The following is a 17,347-nucleotide window of genomic DNA, read 5'->3' on the forward strand; positions in this document are numbered from 1 at the left end:
AGTAAATCCCAGCACTTGCGATCCCACGGTCCTGCACGATATATGTATATACATATGTATATATAAATTAATTAAATATTTAATAAAAAAAACGGTCCCTGCTTAACTAATCTAATTCTGACAAAAGTCATATATGCATATGTGGGATATATACATACATATGTATAATTTTTCACCGAAAATCTGTGTTTTTTTTTAATATAATGAATAATTTGATTATATAATATATTTATCATATGTACATAATATACATATGTGCATAAATACATAATACAAAACCCACCCTTTTCTGCTACCTTGCAAAAGCAGAGAGAGAGAGACAGGGAGACAACAGCTGCGGATGCGCTGTCGGCTGACGTATTTTTTTTGTACACAGAAGCAGGCGCACGCAAAATCACACACATGCAGCGACAGCCGATATATCTCTCTCACTCTTGCAAGGCAGACCTGCGGCGGCGCGACTGCGCTGCTTTGAAGTCATTTTCGCAAATGGCGGCGCTGCCGATTGCTATAAAAAGGCGAGCACAGTCGAATCCACGCGGCTTAATTTTTTTTTTTTTTAATTGAACACATCTACTCTACTAAGCTTAGTGCGCATGGAGTCAGCACCATGCGCACCATGGCGCACTAGAACCTCCGCACCTTAGAACCTCCGCACCATAGAACCACCGCACCTTAGAACCACCGCACCATAGAACCCCCGCACCTTGGCAGTTGCGTCTTGAGTGCCGTCTTCCAACCCCCGGCTCCCTCGTTTTGCTTACTTGCGCAAATGATTAAAACATTACCGAACACCTTCATCGGGCCTCCCATAGACCCACAAAACTCGGTCATAGTCTGTTATTTTCTTTACTCTTCACGGCTCACTCTTCCTGTCCTGAGGAAGAATCTGAATAAATTGTACCTTGTCATTTTAAAATATTTATAAAGTCTTTCCCGCGATTTGCCAAAGGCTATGCCTCTAGTTGCTGGACTCTTGGAGTCCACATTATTATTTGTTTAGTTAAAAATTCAGCCTTTGATTAGGAGCAAATACTCAGCCTTGAAATATTGGTATTCATCCATGCCCTGGTCGAAGCATACGGTACGAACGTAGCGGTGGATCAGGGGCTCTAATCGGCACCAGACGCCGTTGGCCACTATCTTCATGAGGTCATAAGCCACGGGCCCAAAGTAGTGCTGGCGACCATTGGGGCTTGAAATATGTTGAGTCGATATATCTTTCTCACTCTAGCAAGGCAGACCTCCGCCGGCGCGACTGGTGACTTGATCTCCCCTACATGATACATTTCCTTTTTTCTGTGTATTTTGCATTAATGGCGGAATTTTGCCACTCGCAATCGACTATCCTTCTTGAGAGCGCCTTGGACCCTCATAATTTATTCATTAGGCATATGCAACTGTTTAGTGTTCGAATCGTAGGTACTCGTATGAATATATTTGGCAAATAGGCAAAGCAGGCCTTTACCATCGGTATTTGATCGGTGGTGGTGTACATAATGATCGGTTCTCCTTCACAGACCTCTGGAAATCCATCAATGAATTTCTTATACAGTTTCCCCATTTTCGTGCCCAAGGCATTCGGGGGCAAGGGCAACTTATGGGTATCCCGCGAATGTTGCCTGGCCTGGTGGCTTTGCCCCAAAGATGAGTTGCCCCGGATCAATTAGGGTACTGTACTCCGCACTGATGCCTTCCTTGAGAGAGTAACGGCAGGTGGCATACTCAGCGGGGACGTACACTCTCCCAGTGTTGGCGAAATAGTTAAAGGCAACAATATTGTACTCCTGCTGCTGGAGATCAAGTGCACTTTTTGCCCCAGAGATTATGCGTTCAATGTGGCGCTGCATTTCGCGTGTTTCTTCTTTCCGCGGATCGCATTTTTCCACCTGGACCTTGGACGCGGCTTTGGCTTGGCACACATATGGCTCACGCTCCTCTGCGCTCATCTTCGGCCAAATTTTGCCGCATTTGGCGATCGCAGCATCCCTTGCAATGGCACCACGACCTCCAGGATATTTGGACTAGTGCTGCAAAAAAAATCCATATTTCGAAGAATCGATACGTACGATATTTTGAGAACCATTTTTGTACATATTAGTTTTCGTTTAAAACTATATAAACAAACAACTTTTTAGAGATTACACAAAAATTATACTTCATTTCGGTCTTTAAAACTTAAAACTAAAAAATAATAATAGTTTTCAAACGAGTTAGTTAGCCTAAAATTAAATTAAAAAACAATTGCCTCCATGGCAGTTTGGTTGAGATCCTTCAACGACTAATATGTTAAACTAAAACAAATCCATTTGTTTTTGTTGAGGCAGAATGCTACCAGAGGTAGTGGGTAGCTCACTCTCTTGCAGCGATGGATGCATGCGGGTGATTTTGCAAATGAAAATTCGGAATATTTTTTCCAAGTTAAACGTTATGATGACTCCGGTCCATCGGGCTCTAGTTGCGATTTTTTCCTTTAAATTATCAGGTAATTTATGAACAAGTAAAACAAGTGCTCGACTTCAGAGCGCGGCGTGTGAGAGCAAAAGCTCTGCTCACAACATCGCACATGCTAAGATAGGGTAATTAAGATCGTAATTAAGTAATGTTGCAAGGGTTTTTGGCAAACAATTGAGGAGTGCTGCCCCGCGCACTTAACACACACGAAGTCATTTCGGCAGTAATTGTGGGTGTGCCCAATGCGTTGACACCTGTGGCACTGGACAACTGGGCCGGTGTTCCTCTGCACCTCGACTTTGACTCGTTGGCCGCCCATATTTGTAATATTCAACGCCTCAGCGTTATTTGGCTTTGGTTCAAGTTGAACTACGAACATGTTGAGGGGCTCATTGGTAGCTCGTCTCGTCATGCCCCGAATGAAAGTGGCTGTGTGGCCGTGGCTGGCCAGTAGTTCAGTGACGAATTCGCTCTCGGTGGTGTGGTGCAGGTCCCTAATGAAAATTCGGTATCCTCTCTCAGACTGTAGCTGGTAGGAATAGGATGGCGTGGTACAGGCCTCATCCCTGTAGTGTCTTTGCAGTACTCTGAAAGATTGCACGTCACTGCACATGACGCGTAGTCCACCTGCCGAAGTTGTCTTGGTGTGGAATATTATAAGAAACACTATTGTCGCCAATAACAAGAGGAACATTTTCTACAAAATTGTCTAACATGCCCTGGGAGATGTCTAAATTAGATCCTCGTAGCTTTGGGAAGCACAACAACCTATAGGCGCAATGCAATAAAAGGAAGACATAATACTGATCCTCAGATAGTTCATTTTTAAAAACGAAAATTCCTGTGTACAGTAAGAATTGTCTAAATTCTATAGCTTTCCATTTGAGTAGTTCGTTTAAAGGTCTTGGTTTCCTAACAAACTCTTTAGGTATATTTCTACGCAAAGAGATAAGTTTGTTAGACATATTAATAATGTTAGGCTTTGCTATTTTAACACAAATTTTATTGGTAATAATCCTAACTAGAAATTTGCGCATGACTCCCAAATCGATTAGATGCATACAGTCTAAGGGAATCTGGGTAACTATTTTGATGTTAACCGATTCAAGTGCAGTCATCTTTGTCAAGTATTTTTGGGAATGCTGTTCGGGGTAAATTCTGTTTGTGAAATCATTAAATGTTAAAGTACCATTTAATTTTCGTACTACTTGTGTACACTTTGAACATCCATGTGAAGATGTATGGCCAGGAGTGCCGCTGATGAAAGCCCTAGCAGGGGCATCACACACTATGGCCCTGATACTTATTTTAATAAGTTTGTTGCCTGGCTCAACTCCGTTTTGAAGTAAATCCTGTAATTCACATGAATATTTGCTTAAAAATTCCTCAGAACAGGTGGGTTTTGGTTTTCCCAGAAAAATACCAATGGGCAGAATGGGTGCATTTTTGACATTCACTAATCGAATGAGGATGGGCCAAAGTTGTGCATTCGAGCTTTTATAAAGTGGAAGACCATCAATATTAATATCAAAGCACAAACTTTCTTCTAACTTTAAAATGTAAAAAAGTTTACTCAGTTGAGTTTTCAAGTCAATATGGAGATAAAGGCCACCGTCAATTTTAGCTTTGTAAGGATTTTTTTTTTCGCAGTGTACTTATAAAATGGCGCGACTTGAAAATTATTTCTTTTTAATACCCGCAGTCTCGCGTTGGCCTATGCTTCAAAAACCACTCTTTTAAATCTTCACTTAAGCTCACTTTATTCTCACTTGCTACATTTATAATTTCAATGTTACTTTCCAGTTTTTCATTATCTTCAATCTCCTATCCTATTTCGCGGCCCTCAACTTTTTCTATTTCACTACACGACACTGTTTCTCCGCTAGCAAGATTAAGTTTGTCGGCATACTTGTCTTTTATTTCTTTGTTAAGCCTACGCAAATTCCGTTTGCTATACATTTTCAATTAAATTGCTTTGACTTACTGTTTAAAATTGATTAATTATAATTGCTTGGTCAGCCGCACTGATTTGCACAAACTCCAAACGCAAAAGAACATGCCAGCAATGCAATGACCGAAAACAGAAAAGGGAGAGGGAAAGGAATTGGAAAAAAGCAGGACAGCATAATTTTTAGCTAACTGCTCTCTTCATTTTCCTCTCATGTTTCTTGTTTTGTTTCTTCGTCTACTGGTGAGACGTTGCATCCCAACCGAACTAGTACGGTGGCTGGTGCGCGGTGGGTTGTAGAGTATACAGAGCAACATTTTTTGTCTCTTCTTTGAGTGGTTCGGCGTTCGTTTACCATATAACCCTATAATCCGGAAAGTACCCATGTAGGAACTAGCCAAATCAGTAGTTCGGGCATGGTCAATCGCCACCGCCAGTACTAGAGGATATTCTGTGTGTACTAACACATGCAAAGATGTTCTCTCTGCGTTTGGCTCATGATGACGCGTCAGTACCCGAACGCCAGAGCCGAAGTCTTCATTGACGCCAGTAAATAAGACGAATGCGCAGTCGCAGCGACGCAGCAGAATGGCTACTGCGACTCTGCAGCCTATAAAAGACGTGCGCTTAGTTCATTTTGCGACTTTTTTCACAAATTTTTTTAACCTTCGGGTCTGCCAGCATCATCGGCACACTTCCTGTGCCACACTCGGAGCATCAGTCTTCAGTCTCATGGCCTCGAGGACAAACTATAGCCTCGACGCATGATTCGTGGTGTCCGAAAAGTCCATCCTCACCAGTTTTCTGGGGGCATCTGCTTTAAAATCCCGTTGAGGCGCTTCTTGCGTTGCGCATGCGCGCCTTGGACACCGTGTCGCACTTCATATTTGTCAGTTTATTAAGCCACTCCCTCGCGTATTGGAACTCTTGCGAGTTGCGGTGGAATGCCTCCTACGGTTTGCGGCTGCGGTCCCGCATCACAAACAAATCACTGATCAGGAGATTTGCCATGTCCTCGTTAACCGTTGAACCTTTCTTTTTATTCTCGTCAGCTTGGGTTGACGGTGTCCCTGGTGAGGATTCGTCTTGGACGCAAAGTCTATGCCTGCTCCCGCGGGACTGCCGCTAGGCATTACTTCGCGGTGTGGGCTGTGGGGTCATCCTTCTGGCTTTGTTTGTCCGGCTTCGCTCCAGCCTGCGCAGCTCCTTGATCACGCTTGCTGCCATGTAGGCGACCGCGTTCCAAGATTGCTCATCGGCTAGCATCTGGTCGGTGAGGGTGTCCACACTCACTTCTGCAAGCGTCTCCCCTAGCCTCGTTCGTTCTTGCGAGAAGCGGGGGCATACAAAGAAGACGTGCTCTGCATCCTCGTCGACTCCAGGCCCGCAGCAGCTGCAATACGGGTCGTCAGCATGCCTAAAGCGATGCAGGTACTGCTTGAAGCAGCCATGCCCCGTCAGCAGTTGGCCCAAATAATGGTCCATTTGGCCGTGCCTTCTTCGCAGCCATGGGCTAAGCTGGGGAAGGAGACGTCTGGTCCACCTCCCTTTTGCCGCTTGGTCCCAGCGCCGTTGCCACTGGGCTATAGTGCGCTCTGCCGCTCAGCTGCCAGGAGATCGAGTGGGACCATGCCTGCCACAATAAGTGCGGCGTCTTCAGACACCGTCCGGAAGCAGCATGTAACCCTCAGGGCACAGCGTCGATATGCGCTTCTGCAGTCTCTGCTGTATGTGGAAACTATCATTGCTGGTGCCCACACTGCTGATCCATATAAGATTATGGAGGTGACCACCCCAGCGATGAGCTGCCTGCTACGCTGCCGTGGTCCCCCTGTATTGGCCATCATCCTGCTTATGGCCGCCGTTGCTGCAGTCGCTTTTGCGCTGGCGTATTCCAGGTGGGCCTTGAAGTTCAGCCTCTGGTCCATCATTACCCCTAGGTACTTTAGCGCAGGCTTGGTCCTGATGATCGTGCTACCGACTCTCACGCATGCCTGCTCGACCTTTTTTCTGCTGCTCATTAGCACAGCCTCCGTCTTCTTCTCCGCCAATGCTAGCCCGTTGGCTGCGAGCCAGGCCACTATCATCCCGACTGCTACGTTGGTTTTCTCCTCTACGTCTCTTACGTGTTTCGACACTGTCACCAGTGCTATGTCGTCGGCGAAGCCACCAGGGTGCACCCTTCCGGTAATGTAAGCCGCAGGATATCGTCATACATCACGTTCCACAGTATCGGCCCTAGGACCGAGCCCTGTGGGACGCCTCCGGTGATTTGGTGATGTTCTGCTCCTTCTTCCGTGTCGTAGATCATGACGCGGTCCGTGAAATAGCTTCGCAGAGTCCGTGTGATTTGCTCAGATATACCCCTCCTGGTCAGGGCCTCTAGGATGCTCTTCCAGCTGGCAGAGTTGAAGGCGTTTCGTACGTCTAGTGTACATACTAGGCAGTACTTTTTGTCGCCTCCAGCCCATCGCGTTCCTGCCATGGCTTCCCTGGCAAGGTTTGTCACCATCTCGATGGCGTCAGTGGTGCTCCTCTGCTTGCGGAACCCGAATTGGAGGTCGGAAAGTCCGCGACGCTCAGCCAGTTCCGCCTCCAGTCGGTTACATACCATCCTCTCGAAAATCTTGCCCATGGTATCCAGCATGCACAGCGGCCGGTATGACGATGGGTCGTTGAGCTCTTTGCCTGGCTTGGGTATCAGAACCAGCCTATGCCGTTTCCATGCTCGTGGGACTGTCCGCTCCGCTAGGCACTGGGTGTACATTGTGGCGAATGCTTCCGGATGGGCTCTAATTATGCATTTTAGTGCTGCATTAGGGACTCCATCTGGACCTGCCGCTTTCCCGATCTTCAGCTTACCCGTGGCCTCCAGTACTTCTCTGGCAGTGATGATGGTGGTGGTGTCTTTCAGGCTAGCTACTTCTACCCTAGCTTCCTCTTGTAAGGGTGGTTGTCTAGGGAATAGGGTGCCGACTATCTCTCTCATATGCACCGGATCCTTGGGCATAGGCGCTTAGGTTTTCTGCTGCCGAGAGGAGCGCGGCTCTGCTCAGGCTTTCCTCCTTGTACCCGGCCTGGAGCGCCCGCTGTATCCTTGTTGTGTTCCTGGGTGCAAAGGTTTCCGTCATTACGGCTAAGTGGTCGCTATGGGTGTAAGCACTCAGCACTTGCCACTTCGCGTGGCGTGCGAGCTCTGGGCTTGCAAAGGTGAGGTCTATAATAGACTCCCGCCCTGCTTTGCTGAACGTTGGTGTGGTTCCTGTGTTGAGGAGACAGACGTTCAGGCTTGCAAACTCGTCCAGGAGCGATGTCCCACGGGGTGTGTTCTTGGCGCTGCCCCAAGTCGTGGCCCAGGCGTTAAAGTCGCCCGCTATCAGGACCGGCGATTTGCCTCGTGCGTCGTTAGCGATGTTGCTGATGATCGCCTCATACTCCTGCTGCGTGAACCTTGGTGCTATGTAGCAGCTGTAGACAAAAGTGCCGCTGTGCTTAGCTCTCACATATCCCACTCTGGATGCTCTGTGGGTAAGCTGGCCTGGTTGTGGGCCACAGCTCCAGATTGCTGCTCCTCCGTCTGAGCTTTGCTGCCAGACTCCTTCGTGTTTTTTGCCGTACGGCTCGCTGAGTAGCGCTATGTCGATCTTCTGCTCCAGGACTGTTTGCGCCAACAGATCCTGAGCAGCTCGGCAGTGGTTTAGGTTGAGCTGCAGGAGCTTAACCATCAACCAGTTTTGCTAGTGCCTTCTTATACTCAGGGCAGCTGCGGCTAAGGGCCGAGTGGGCTGCTGAGCGGACGTCTCCTGGCTTGCCAGCGCATAGTATGCACATTGGCGGGTTGTTGCACTGGTTGTGCCTGTGCCCCTCCCCACCACATTTGTAGCATGCATTGCTTGACACAGGCCGCTTGGATCTGCACCTGGCTGCAGTGTGTCCATAGGCCATGCACTTGAAGCAGCGGGTTGGCGCAATCCGTTGCCGCACGCGGCAGACAACCCAGCCGATTCGAACTTTTCCGAGCTCCAGGAGCTTCTTTGCGAGTGCGGGCTGAAGGTTCAGCGTAGCTACCTGCGTTGCGCCATATGCTTTCCGCATGTACGGCACTGCTCCTTGTGTTAAGTCGCCGTCGATCGCTGCAGCTATGGCCTCACATACCTCGTCGCCTGTCGTGAGCTCGTCTATGTTGAGTACCTCAACCGCGACTGTCTCCTGCATGGCCTTCACGGCTGCCTTATCCCCAAGCGCTGCCTGGATGGCCATCTGCAGCTCCTGGGTGGCGGGGTCTGAGGATTGTTGCATCCTTAGAAGCAGCTCGCCCGAGGCTGTCTTCCTGATGCCCTGAACCTTGTTTTTGAGGCTCTGGAGCGTTGGTGCTGCCTTCACCAGTTTGAGGATGTCGGCGTATGATGCCTCCTCGGTGCATTTGACCAGCACTGCGTCTGGTCGGCCTGTCTGCTTGCGTTACGCACGCCTGCCTCTCACCTCACTCCACTTCTGTGTAGGGTTGGTGTCTTCCGCCTTGCCGCACTGCATCTTGGTTTCCTCTTGTCGAGTGGCGTCAGCTTGGTGTCCTTGCCTGGGCCTTCCGCGCGCGCTCTTCTCCTCAGTTCGGGGTGTTGCCTCGCTCTTGTGGGCTCCTGATGCCGTTTGCGTCGCCTTAGTCGCACTGGGCTTGGTCATCCTGGGTAGGAGGCCAGTTGGGCCTGCAGTGTGATCATGGCACTGGCATCCTCCTGGCGCTGCCCTTTTATCCTCTGGCGCCTGCAGATGGGATTTGACTTCCACTTGCAACTCCTTCATGCGTGCTACCATCTTCTTGATGGCCATGTTGATCGACCTCTGGCCCTTCTCGTTCATCTGGTAGAGTAGGTCGTCCAGGATTGCGCCAATCTCGTCTATGTCCTGTAAGCAGTTCCTGCTTCGCTTGGGGGGGTTTTTCTCCCGCTACTCGATGGTGTAGGGGGGTCCCTCGGCCTCTTCAGAGTATCAGTGCCCTTGCCGCCGTCCTGCGTGGCCCCACTGGCAAAGCTGTGCAACGAGCTCTGCTTCATTGGCGGTGCTAAAGCTGCTTGTGGCGGTGTTCGCGCCACCTTTGAGGCTTTTTGGAAAGCCATTGCTCCTTGGCTTGTAGCGAATTTTGCTTCGTCGGCCAAGTGTGCCACCGGCGAAGCAGGATTCGGGGGAACATCTCTCAGGGCCTCCAGGGTCCGCGCCCCGGCCACGGGATTCCTCCACGCGTGTGAATTTGGGATGGAACTTATGCGTAGGTGTGTGTGCGGTTTGCAAGTGATCCCGCCTAGGAGTTAGGCAGTACCTTCCCTCAGGTGCGGTCGCTGACAGAAGCTAGCTGCTGTGGGCGCAGTTATCTTCCGCAGCGGGCTCTGTCGAGGGCTGGATGCTTTGGCACCTAGTGCCCCTTCACCACACTGCAGTCGATCAGCTGGTTAGTGGCCTGCACTATCCAGCCCTGGTACCCCAGTCGATCAGCTGCGAGGCCTGGAGTGAAGAAGAAGAACGGGAGAACCGGCCCAAAGGAGAGAAAGGATGAAAAAAGGTGGGAATCTCCAAGTGACGAGTGAAAAGCGCCGTCCAAAGCACTCACGGTGGGCCCCAGCGCCCCTGCCCCCTTTGGGTGACCGTGGAAGTGCAACGCGCAGCCCGGATCAGAAGCCAGTCGGGGTGAGACTCGATCCTCCCAGGTGAGCACGCGGTGTCAGCAAGAGCTTGAGCTAATTTCGGGTATTTTTTTCCAGGTATCTTTCGCAATTTGTCTGTGTCTTGCAGAGCAGCTGTTTGGCGCGTCCGCACTCGAAAAATTCGCGGGTGTGACTCCTCACGACTTGTAGGTGTGTATGTGTCCGTGTGTGTGTAGTTAGGTGTATTTGCTCTTGTACATATTTGTGTCGATACTTCGCTTGCACGTGAAATTTTAATGAACGTTACTGTGTCAGTATTATGATTGTTGGAGTAGAGCTGTGTCCCGTCCGTTCTGGGAAATAAAAAAAACCCCCCCATTTCTTGCAGATGAGACGGAAGCCGGAACAAGCACGTGCCCGGACGGGAGACGAACCATCACCTGCTCAGCCTTCCGTGAAGGTTTGGTAATATCCAATATGCTACAGTTAGTTTATTATTTGGCGCCCAACGTGGGGCCCGAGTTGTCGCAACTGACAACAAACCGGCAAGGCCCAAATGATTGTGAAAATTGTGGAATGTAGATGTGACCTTACATTCCCAACCAGTATCGGACAGATGTGTCTTTCTAGTTGTCATTCTGTTTTGTTTGTTTTGGCTTTATCACTTTATGCTGGATCAGCGCAGTGGGTTATTAAACTATTGCCACCGTTGTAAGTGACCAAGCGGGCTCCTAGGATGCAGGCCGGAATGATGAGTACATATAACACCGGTACCACCCCGATGCATCGAGCTTATTACTATTCGTTTCGTTCTTTCTTTCTTTATTCGTTTGTCTTCCTTTCCTTCCTGTTCCTTCTGGCCAATGCTGGAGGAATGCTCCTTTTTTCCGGTTTGGATTATCCGATCAGGAACGGTGGGTGAAAGGCCTCAATTTGCCAGGAAGGAGTTGTGAATGGACTCATACTCATCGGGCTGGGTATCTGGTATCGTTGGATGGAAACGTGGTATAAAACTATTACCCACCGCGAAAGAACCGGACCGCCTATAGCTACGAGTTGTGGGTTATTATTAATTTCTTTATGCATGTAGTAGTAAATGTAGTACATGGGAAACATCATACACATACACACACATAGATATACCCTATTATTCCCTTTGACTTAAGCATGGTCCTAGCAGATTGTTTTTTTTGTTTGATACTGTATTTTTTTTTTTTTTTTTATTAATTTCTTAAATTTTATTTATCTCGTTAATTACTTTATTATTATATTTTATATTTTATATTATGCCCGTATTTGGCAGTTGCGAGAATTTAGCAGACGAAGAATTACAAGAAAGTGTTTGCTTGATCTGCCAGGCTCAGGTGGAATATTTGGCTCAGCTCCTTACCACGTCTTGTGGTCACACTTTCCATAGGGCCTGTTTTGGCGCACAAGTGGGTTCTAAGAAGGTTTGTCCTGTCTGCAAAACGTCTTTTCAGTCATCGACGTTGAATTTATTAGACGAAACTGCTGGGGATACCGTCGGAACCTTATTGGTACCAAAAATGCCTGATACAAGGAGTAAAGCCCATGTGGGGGCTCCACAGGGAGCTTCGACGTCTGCTTCGGCCAATCAGCCGCAAACTAGGGAAGCTGGTCCGCCAGTGGTGGTAGCTCCGCCGCCTAGTAACGAGCTTCAGCGAATGATAGCCGAAGCCATGGCTGAAGCCTCGTTGACACAAACCGAGATGCTAAGCAATGCGATCGCTAATGGTTTTCAAGGTATTCTCAGCTCTCTCATGGGCCAATTGGCAAATACAGCGGATGTTCCTTCGAGGGATAACCAAGCTGGAGAAGTATCGGCACGACGGCCGACACCTTTGCCCGGGTTTCAGGGTTTCGAAACAGCCAGCAGGAATTCCCCCATGAGTGTGGATATTCGACCAGAGCGTGTTAGTCAAATTTTAGTCAATTGGAAGCTTAGGTTCTCTGGGCGGACTGGAATTTCCGTCGACGATTTCATTTATCGGGTAGAAGCGCTCACGATCCAAACATTGGACTGGAATTTCGAGTTGCTTTCGAGATACGTGAGCAATCTCTTTGAGGGAAGTGCCAGTGACTGGTATTGGCGCTACCATAAGAGTGTTAGGACGGTCGCTTGGGCCGACCTTAAATCTTCATTGTTAGTACGATTCAACGATGCGAGGACAGACGTCAACATTCGAGCTGCAATAGACCGAAGGAAGCAGAAGGAGAACGAATCATTTGATGAGTTCTACGAAGCGATTGTCCGACTGGCAGATACCCTGACAACGCCCTTGTCAGAAGGTTCCCTGATGGAGTCACTCCGATCCAATTTATTGCCGGAGATACAGCATGAACTGCTATATGAAAAGATCTTTAGCATTGCACAGTTAAGACACTTGGTGAAGACTCGGGAACTGTTCATGCAAACTGTTGGTAAGGATCCGGTGGCTAGACCACGACCAGCAGCAAGACGGTTGGTTCACGCGGTAGAAAGCCCAGGACAAGAGGAGTCAGACGAAAGTGATGGGGAGATAGCAGCGTTCAACTTAGTCTGTTGGAACTGCCGTGGTAATGGTCATCGCTACCAGGATTGCGTAGCAGAGAGAGTAGTTTTTTGCTATGGGTGTGGCCAGCCTGACACTTACAAGCCGTCGTGCCAAAAATGCCAAGCAACAAAAAACACCCAAGTGCGTGCACCCTTGAAAAGTGCACGCAGACCATCAGCGTCCAAAGCGACGAACACCGAGTAGTGATAGAAGCTGCTACGCAATTCCCAATCCCAATAGTAAACAATAATTTAACCATAGTTAATAAGAAAATAACACAGGAAGAAAAAGAGGATAGGGAGTCTAAACGGAAGGCACGAGCTAAAGTACGTCGGGAAGAATTTGTCAGAAATCTAAGGTTAGAGAAAAAAGCTCTGGTATCGTCAATAATATCAGAAGATCTCAGGCCATATGCAGAGGTCACATTATTAGACAGAAAGCTTGTTGGATTAATGGATACAGGGGCATCTATTAGTTGCATTGGTGGAGATTTGGCCAGCGAGCTGCTTGAAAGCCAATTTCAATTTAAGCCCATGACATCCACAGTTCGGACAGCGGGTGGGCAGTCTCAGAGAGTGGTGGGGAAGCTTAAAGCGGAAGTGGGCTATAAAGGTGTTACCAGGTCGGTTACCCTATACATCGTTCCAACCCTAACGCAGCCTCTGTATCTGGGCATTAACTTTTGGACCGAATTTGGCTTATTGCCAGCCGATTTGTATCCACAAGGAAGTGCTAATGACACGGTGAACCATTGCGATGAGGTGTGGAAGCCAGAAAACCAACGTCCTTTATCGGAGGTGCAACGAGAACAACTGAATAGAACCATTCAGTGTCTTCCGTCTTTCGCGGATAATGGTTTAGGAAAAACCACGTTGTTGTCCCATGTAATAGATGTAGGGGAGGCAAAGCCCACAAAACAACGACACTATGCAGTGTCCCCAGCTATCGAGAAATTAATGTATGAGGAGTTGGATCGCATGTTAGCGCTAGGGGTCATCGAAGAATCCAACAGTGCGTGGTCTTGTCCGGTAGTACTCGTCCTTAAGCCGGAGAAGGTTCGTCTTTGTATAGACAGCCGCAAGGTGAACGAGGTGACTCGGAAGGACGCGTATCCCATGCCGCTCATAGATGGGATCTTAAGCCGGTTACCAAAGGCAGAATACATAACTAGCCTCGACCTGAAAGATGCCTACTGGCAAATACCGCTAGAAGAAGGTTCTAGGGATAAAACAGCATTCACAGTGCCTGGACGGCCGCTTTACCAGTTTAAAGTTATGCCGTTTGGGCTTACCAATGCGCCGTCTACTATGTCCAAACTTATGGACCGCATTATTCCAGCCAATCTTCGATACGAAGTGTTTATATACTTGGATGACCTGCTTATAGTGTCAGACACCTTTGAAAGGCATCTGAGTGTGTTAAAAGTATTAGCAGAGAAGCTGTCTGCAGCGGGGCTTACAATTAATATACAGAAGAGCAAGTTCTGTGTGCCTGAGGTCCGCTATCTGGGGCATGTAGTGGGTCACGGTATTATAGGCATGGACTTGGACAAAATAGAGGCCATTAAGGAATATCCTGCTCCGAAGTCGGTGAAACAGTTGCGTCGATTCTTGGGTATGACGGGATGGTACCACAAATTTATAAAGAATTTTGCGGTTATTGCGGCGCCTCTGACGGACGCCCTGAAGCAGAAACGCCAGTTAATTTGGTCCGAAGAAGCAGAAGCTGCATTCACAGCTCTGAAGAACTCAATGTGTGAAGCTCCCGTCTTACACACACCGAATTTTGAAAAGCCTTTCTTTATCCACTGCGACGCTAGTCACTCAGGAGTAGGAGGGGTACTGATGCAGATAAACGAAGAGGGCGATGAAGTACCAATTGCGTTTATGTCACGAAAATTGAATAAGTGCCAACGTGCTTACTCGGTGACGGAAAAGGAATGCTTAGCTGCCATTCTGAGCATCAAGAAATTTCGCGCTTATGTAGAGGGACATCAATTTACGGTGATAACCGACCATGCCTCCTTGAAGTGGCTGATGTCCCAATCAGATCTGAGTAGCAGACTGGCCAGATGGGCTTTGAAGCTTCAGGGGTATTCCTTTAATATTAGCCACCGAAAAGGGTCTCGAAACATCGTTCCAGACGCCTTGTCTCGGGTCTTTTCCCCAGATTTGTCAGAGATCGAACCAGAAGAAAAGATCGATTTGGAGTCGGAGCACTTTAGTTCGACGGATTACGTTTCCCTTAGGGCTAAAGTAGCGAGTAGTCAGGCTCAGATGCCAGATGTAAAGGTGGTAGGCAGGCATATATATCGTCGCACCGAGCGCGCAACAGGCGAAAGGGTAGCGGATGAACTCTGTTGGAAAATTTGGATTCCCAAGGGGCTCATAGATTCGGTCCTGAAAATGGCCCACGAGCACGCCCTATCTGCACACGGAGGCATAAATAAAACGCTCGAAAAGGTTCGGCGCTACTATTATTGGCCGACGTTGTTAAAAGATGTCAAAGAGTTCATAAAGCATCCAAATAGACCTTTAAGACCGCCACTAGTAAAAACGGGGGAAACAGAACGGTTCTTCCAGAAGCTCTACGTAGATTTTCTGGGACCGTATCCTAGAAGTCGTAAGTCGTAAACCCGTAAGAAAATTTACCGCCGACGCCATCGTACCATACATTGAGGAACAATTATTTCACTGCTTTGGAGTGCCGGAAAAGCTAGTCTCGGACAACGGCGTCCAATTTAAGTCCCATGCATTCAACTCCTTGCTTCAGAAGTATGGCATAGAGCACGCTTACACCGCCGTTTACGCTCCGCAGGCTAACGCGTCCGAGCGAGTTAACAGATCTATCTTGGCAGCAATCAAAGCCTACATAAATACTGACCAAGGTAACTGGGATGAGCAGCTCAGCAGTGTTGCCTGTGCGTTAAGATCGGCTGTGCACAGTGCCGTAAAGGCGAGTCCATACCAGTTGGCGTTTGGGCAACAGATGATCACGAATGGTACCACGTATCAGTTGTTGAGGCAGCTAGAGATGTTAGAAGATCGTTGGGTGCATTTTTCTAGGGACGACTCATTTGACCTGATGCGTGGCACGGCAAAGGAGGCAATGAGGGCTCAGCACGAACGAAATGAAAAGACGTATAACCTTCGAAGTAAGGAGGTATCATTCAGAGTGGGACAGGAGGCTTACCGTTGAAATTTCCAGCAAAGTAATTTCGTGAAAGGATTTAATGCCAAGTTGGCTCCCGTTTTTGTGAAGTCCCGGGTAAGGCGACAGTTGGGTCAAGCCTATTACGAGCTAGAGGATCTGCAAGGACGTCTGATCGGCAAATTCCATGCCAAAGATATCAAACAGTAGCACCATGGTTAAAAATCGCTCTAAGTGGGAATCACCCTTTTGGTCCTTCTTCCCCAAAGTGTGATTTTGGTAGGGGGATTTGAAGTGGTTTGAAAGAGTAACGTATAAAAAACGAGTTGGAACGTTGTGAGTTGCTGCGGACACCGCAACTCTACAGTTATACCCGATACTAAGTCAGTATGGCTCTCCTGCGGCAGACGCCGCTAATATTGAACCACACGACAAAGAGTGTGTGCGAGAGAGACAGAAAATCAGTCTGAGCGTGACGTCGGGCGCTGCGTAACCACTGAAAATTGATTTCTTGCTTTTGGTTACAAAAATGATCCGATCTGATCCAGATTCAGCAATCTGATAGATAGGTAGGTCATTATCTATGATTCTGCGTTTTTAGTTTTTTCGAATGTGCAATATTGTGGATGCAACAGATTTTCGTCTTTTGTGGGGGCGGAGGGGGTGGGGCGAAGGTCTGAGATATACGTTTTATAGTGAGATCTGACAGAAGTGCGGATACCAAATTTGGTTACTCTAGCCTTAATAGTCTCCGAGATTTGTGGATGCCCCAGATTTTCGTCCTTTGCGGGGGCGGAAGGCGGTGTGGCGAAATTTGGACACGAAACGGTCAAGGTCCGATATCACAGGAGTGTGGATACCAAATTTGGTTGCTCTGGCTCTTATAGGTTCTGAGATCCTTGAACTCATATTTTGCAATTGACAAAACCGACCATGAAACCTGTGTGTTAGAGAGAGACAGAGCGAGAAAGAATGAAATTGTTTTCTTGATTCTGGCTATAATCATTATACGATCTGGTTCAGATTTTGCACTGTAGAAGATATGGTCATTCTCACCGATTCTGCGTTTTTGGTTTTATCGTATCTTTAAAAATGTGGATGCCACAGATTTTCGTCCTTTGTGGGGGCGGAAGTGGGCGGGGCGAAGTTTTGAAATATTTTTGTAGCAGTGACATATCACAGAAGTCTGGATCCAAGACATCGTTGCTCTAGCTCTTATAGTCTTTGAGCACTAGGCGCTGAAGGGGACGGACGGACGACGGACGGACGACGGACGGACGGACGACGGACAGTCGACAGACAGACAGGGCTCAATCGACTCGGCTTGATGCTGATCAAGAATATATATACTTTATGGGGTCGGAAACGATTCCTTCTGGACGTTACACACATCCACTTTTACCACAAATCTAATATACCCCAATACTCATTTTGAGTATCGGGTATAAAAAAAGAGGAATAAAAACCGGGAAAAGATCTTAACAGCTGAATACAGCAAAAAGAAAGAAATATTGTGCGTTTATAAAGTAAAAGTGTGTTAAGTGCCAATCTCAATTGATTGGCGGTTAGTACCGGCTTAAATTTCGGGCAGGTCAGGAAGTATT

This window comes from Drosophila miranda (assembly GCF_003369915.1).
Source record: "Drosophila miranda strain MSH22 chromosome Y unlocalized genomic scaffold, D.miranda_PacBio2.1 Contig_Y2_pilon, whole genome shotgun sequence".
NCBI lineage: Eukaryota > Metazoa > Arthropoda > Insecta > Diptera > Drosophilidae > Drosophila > Drosophila miranda.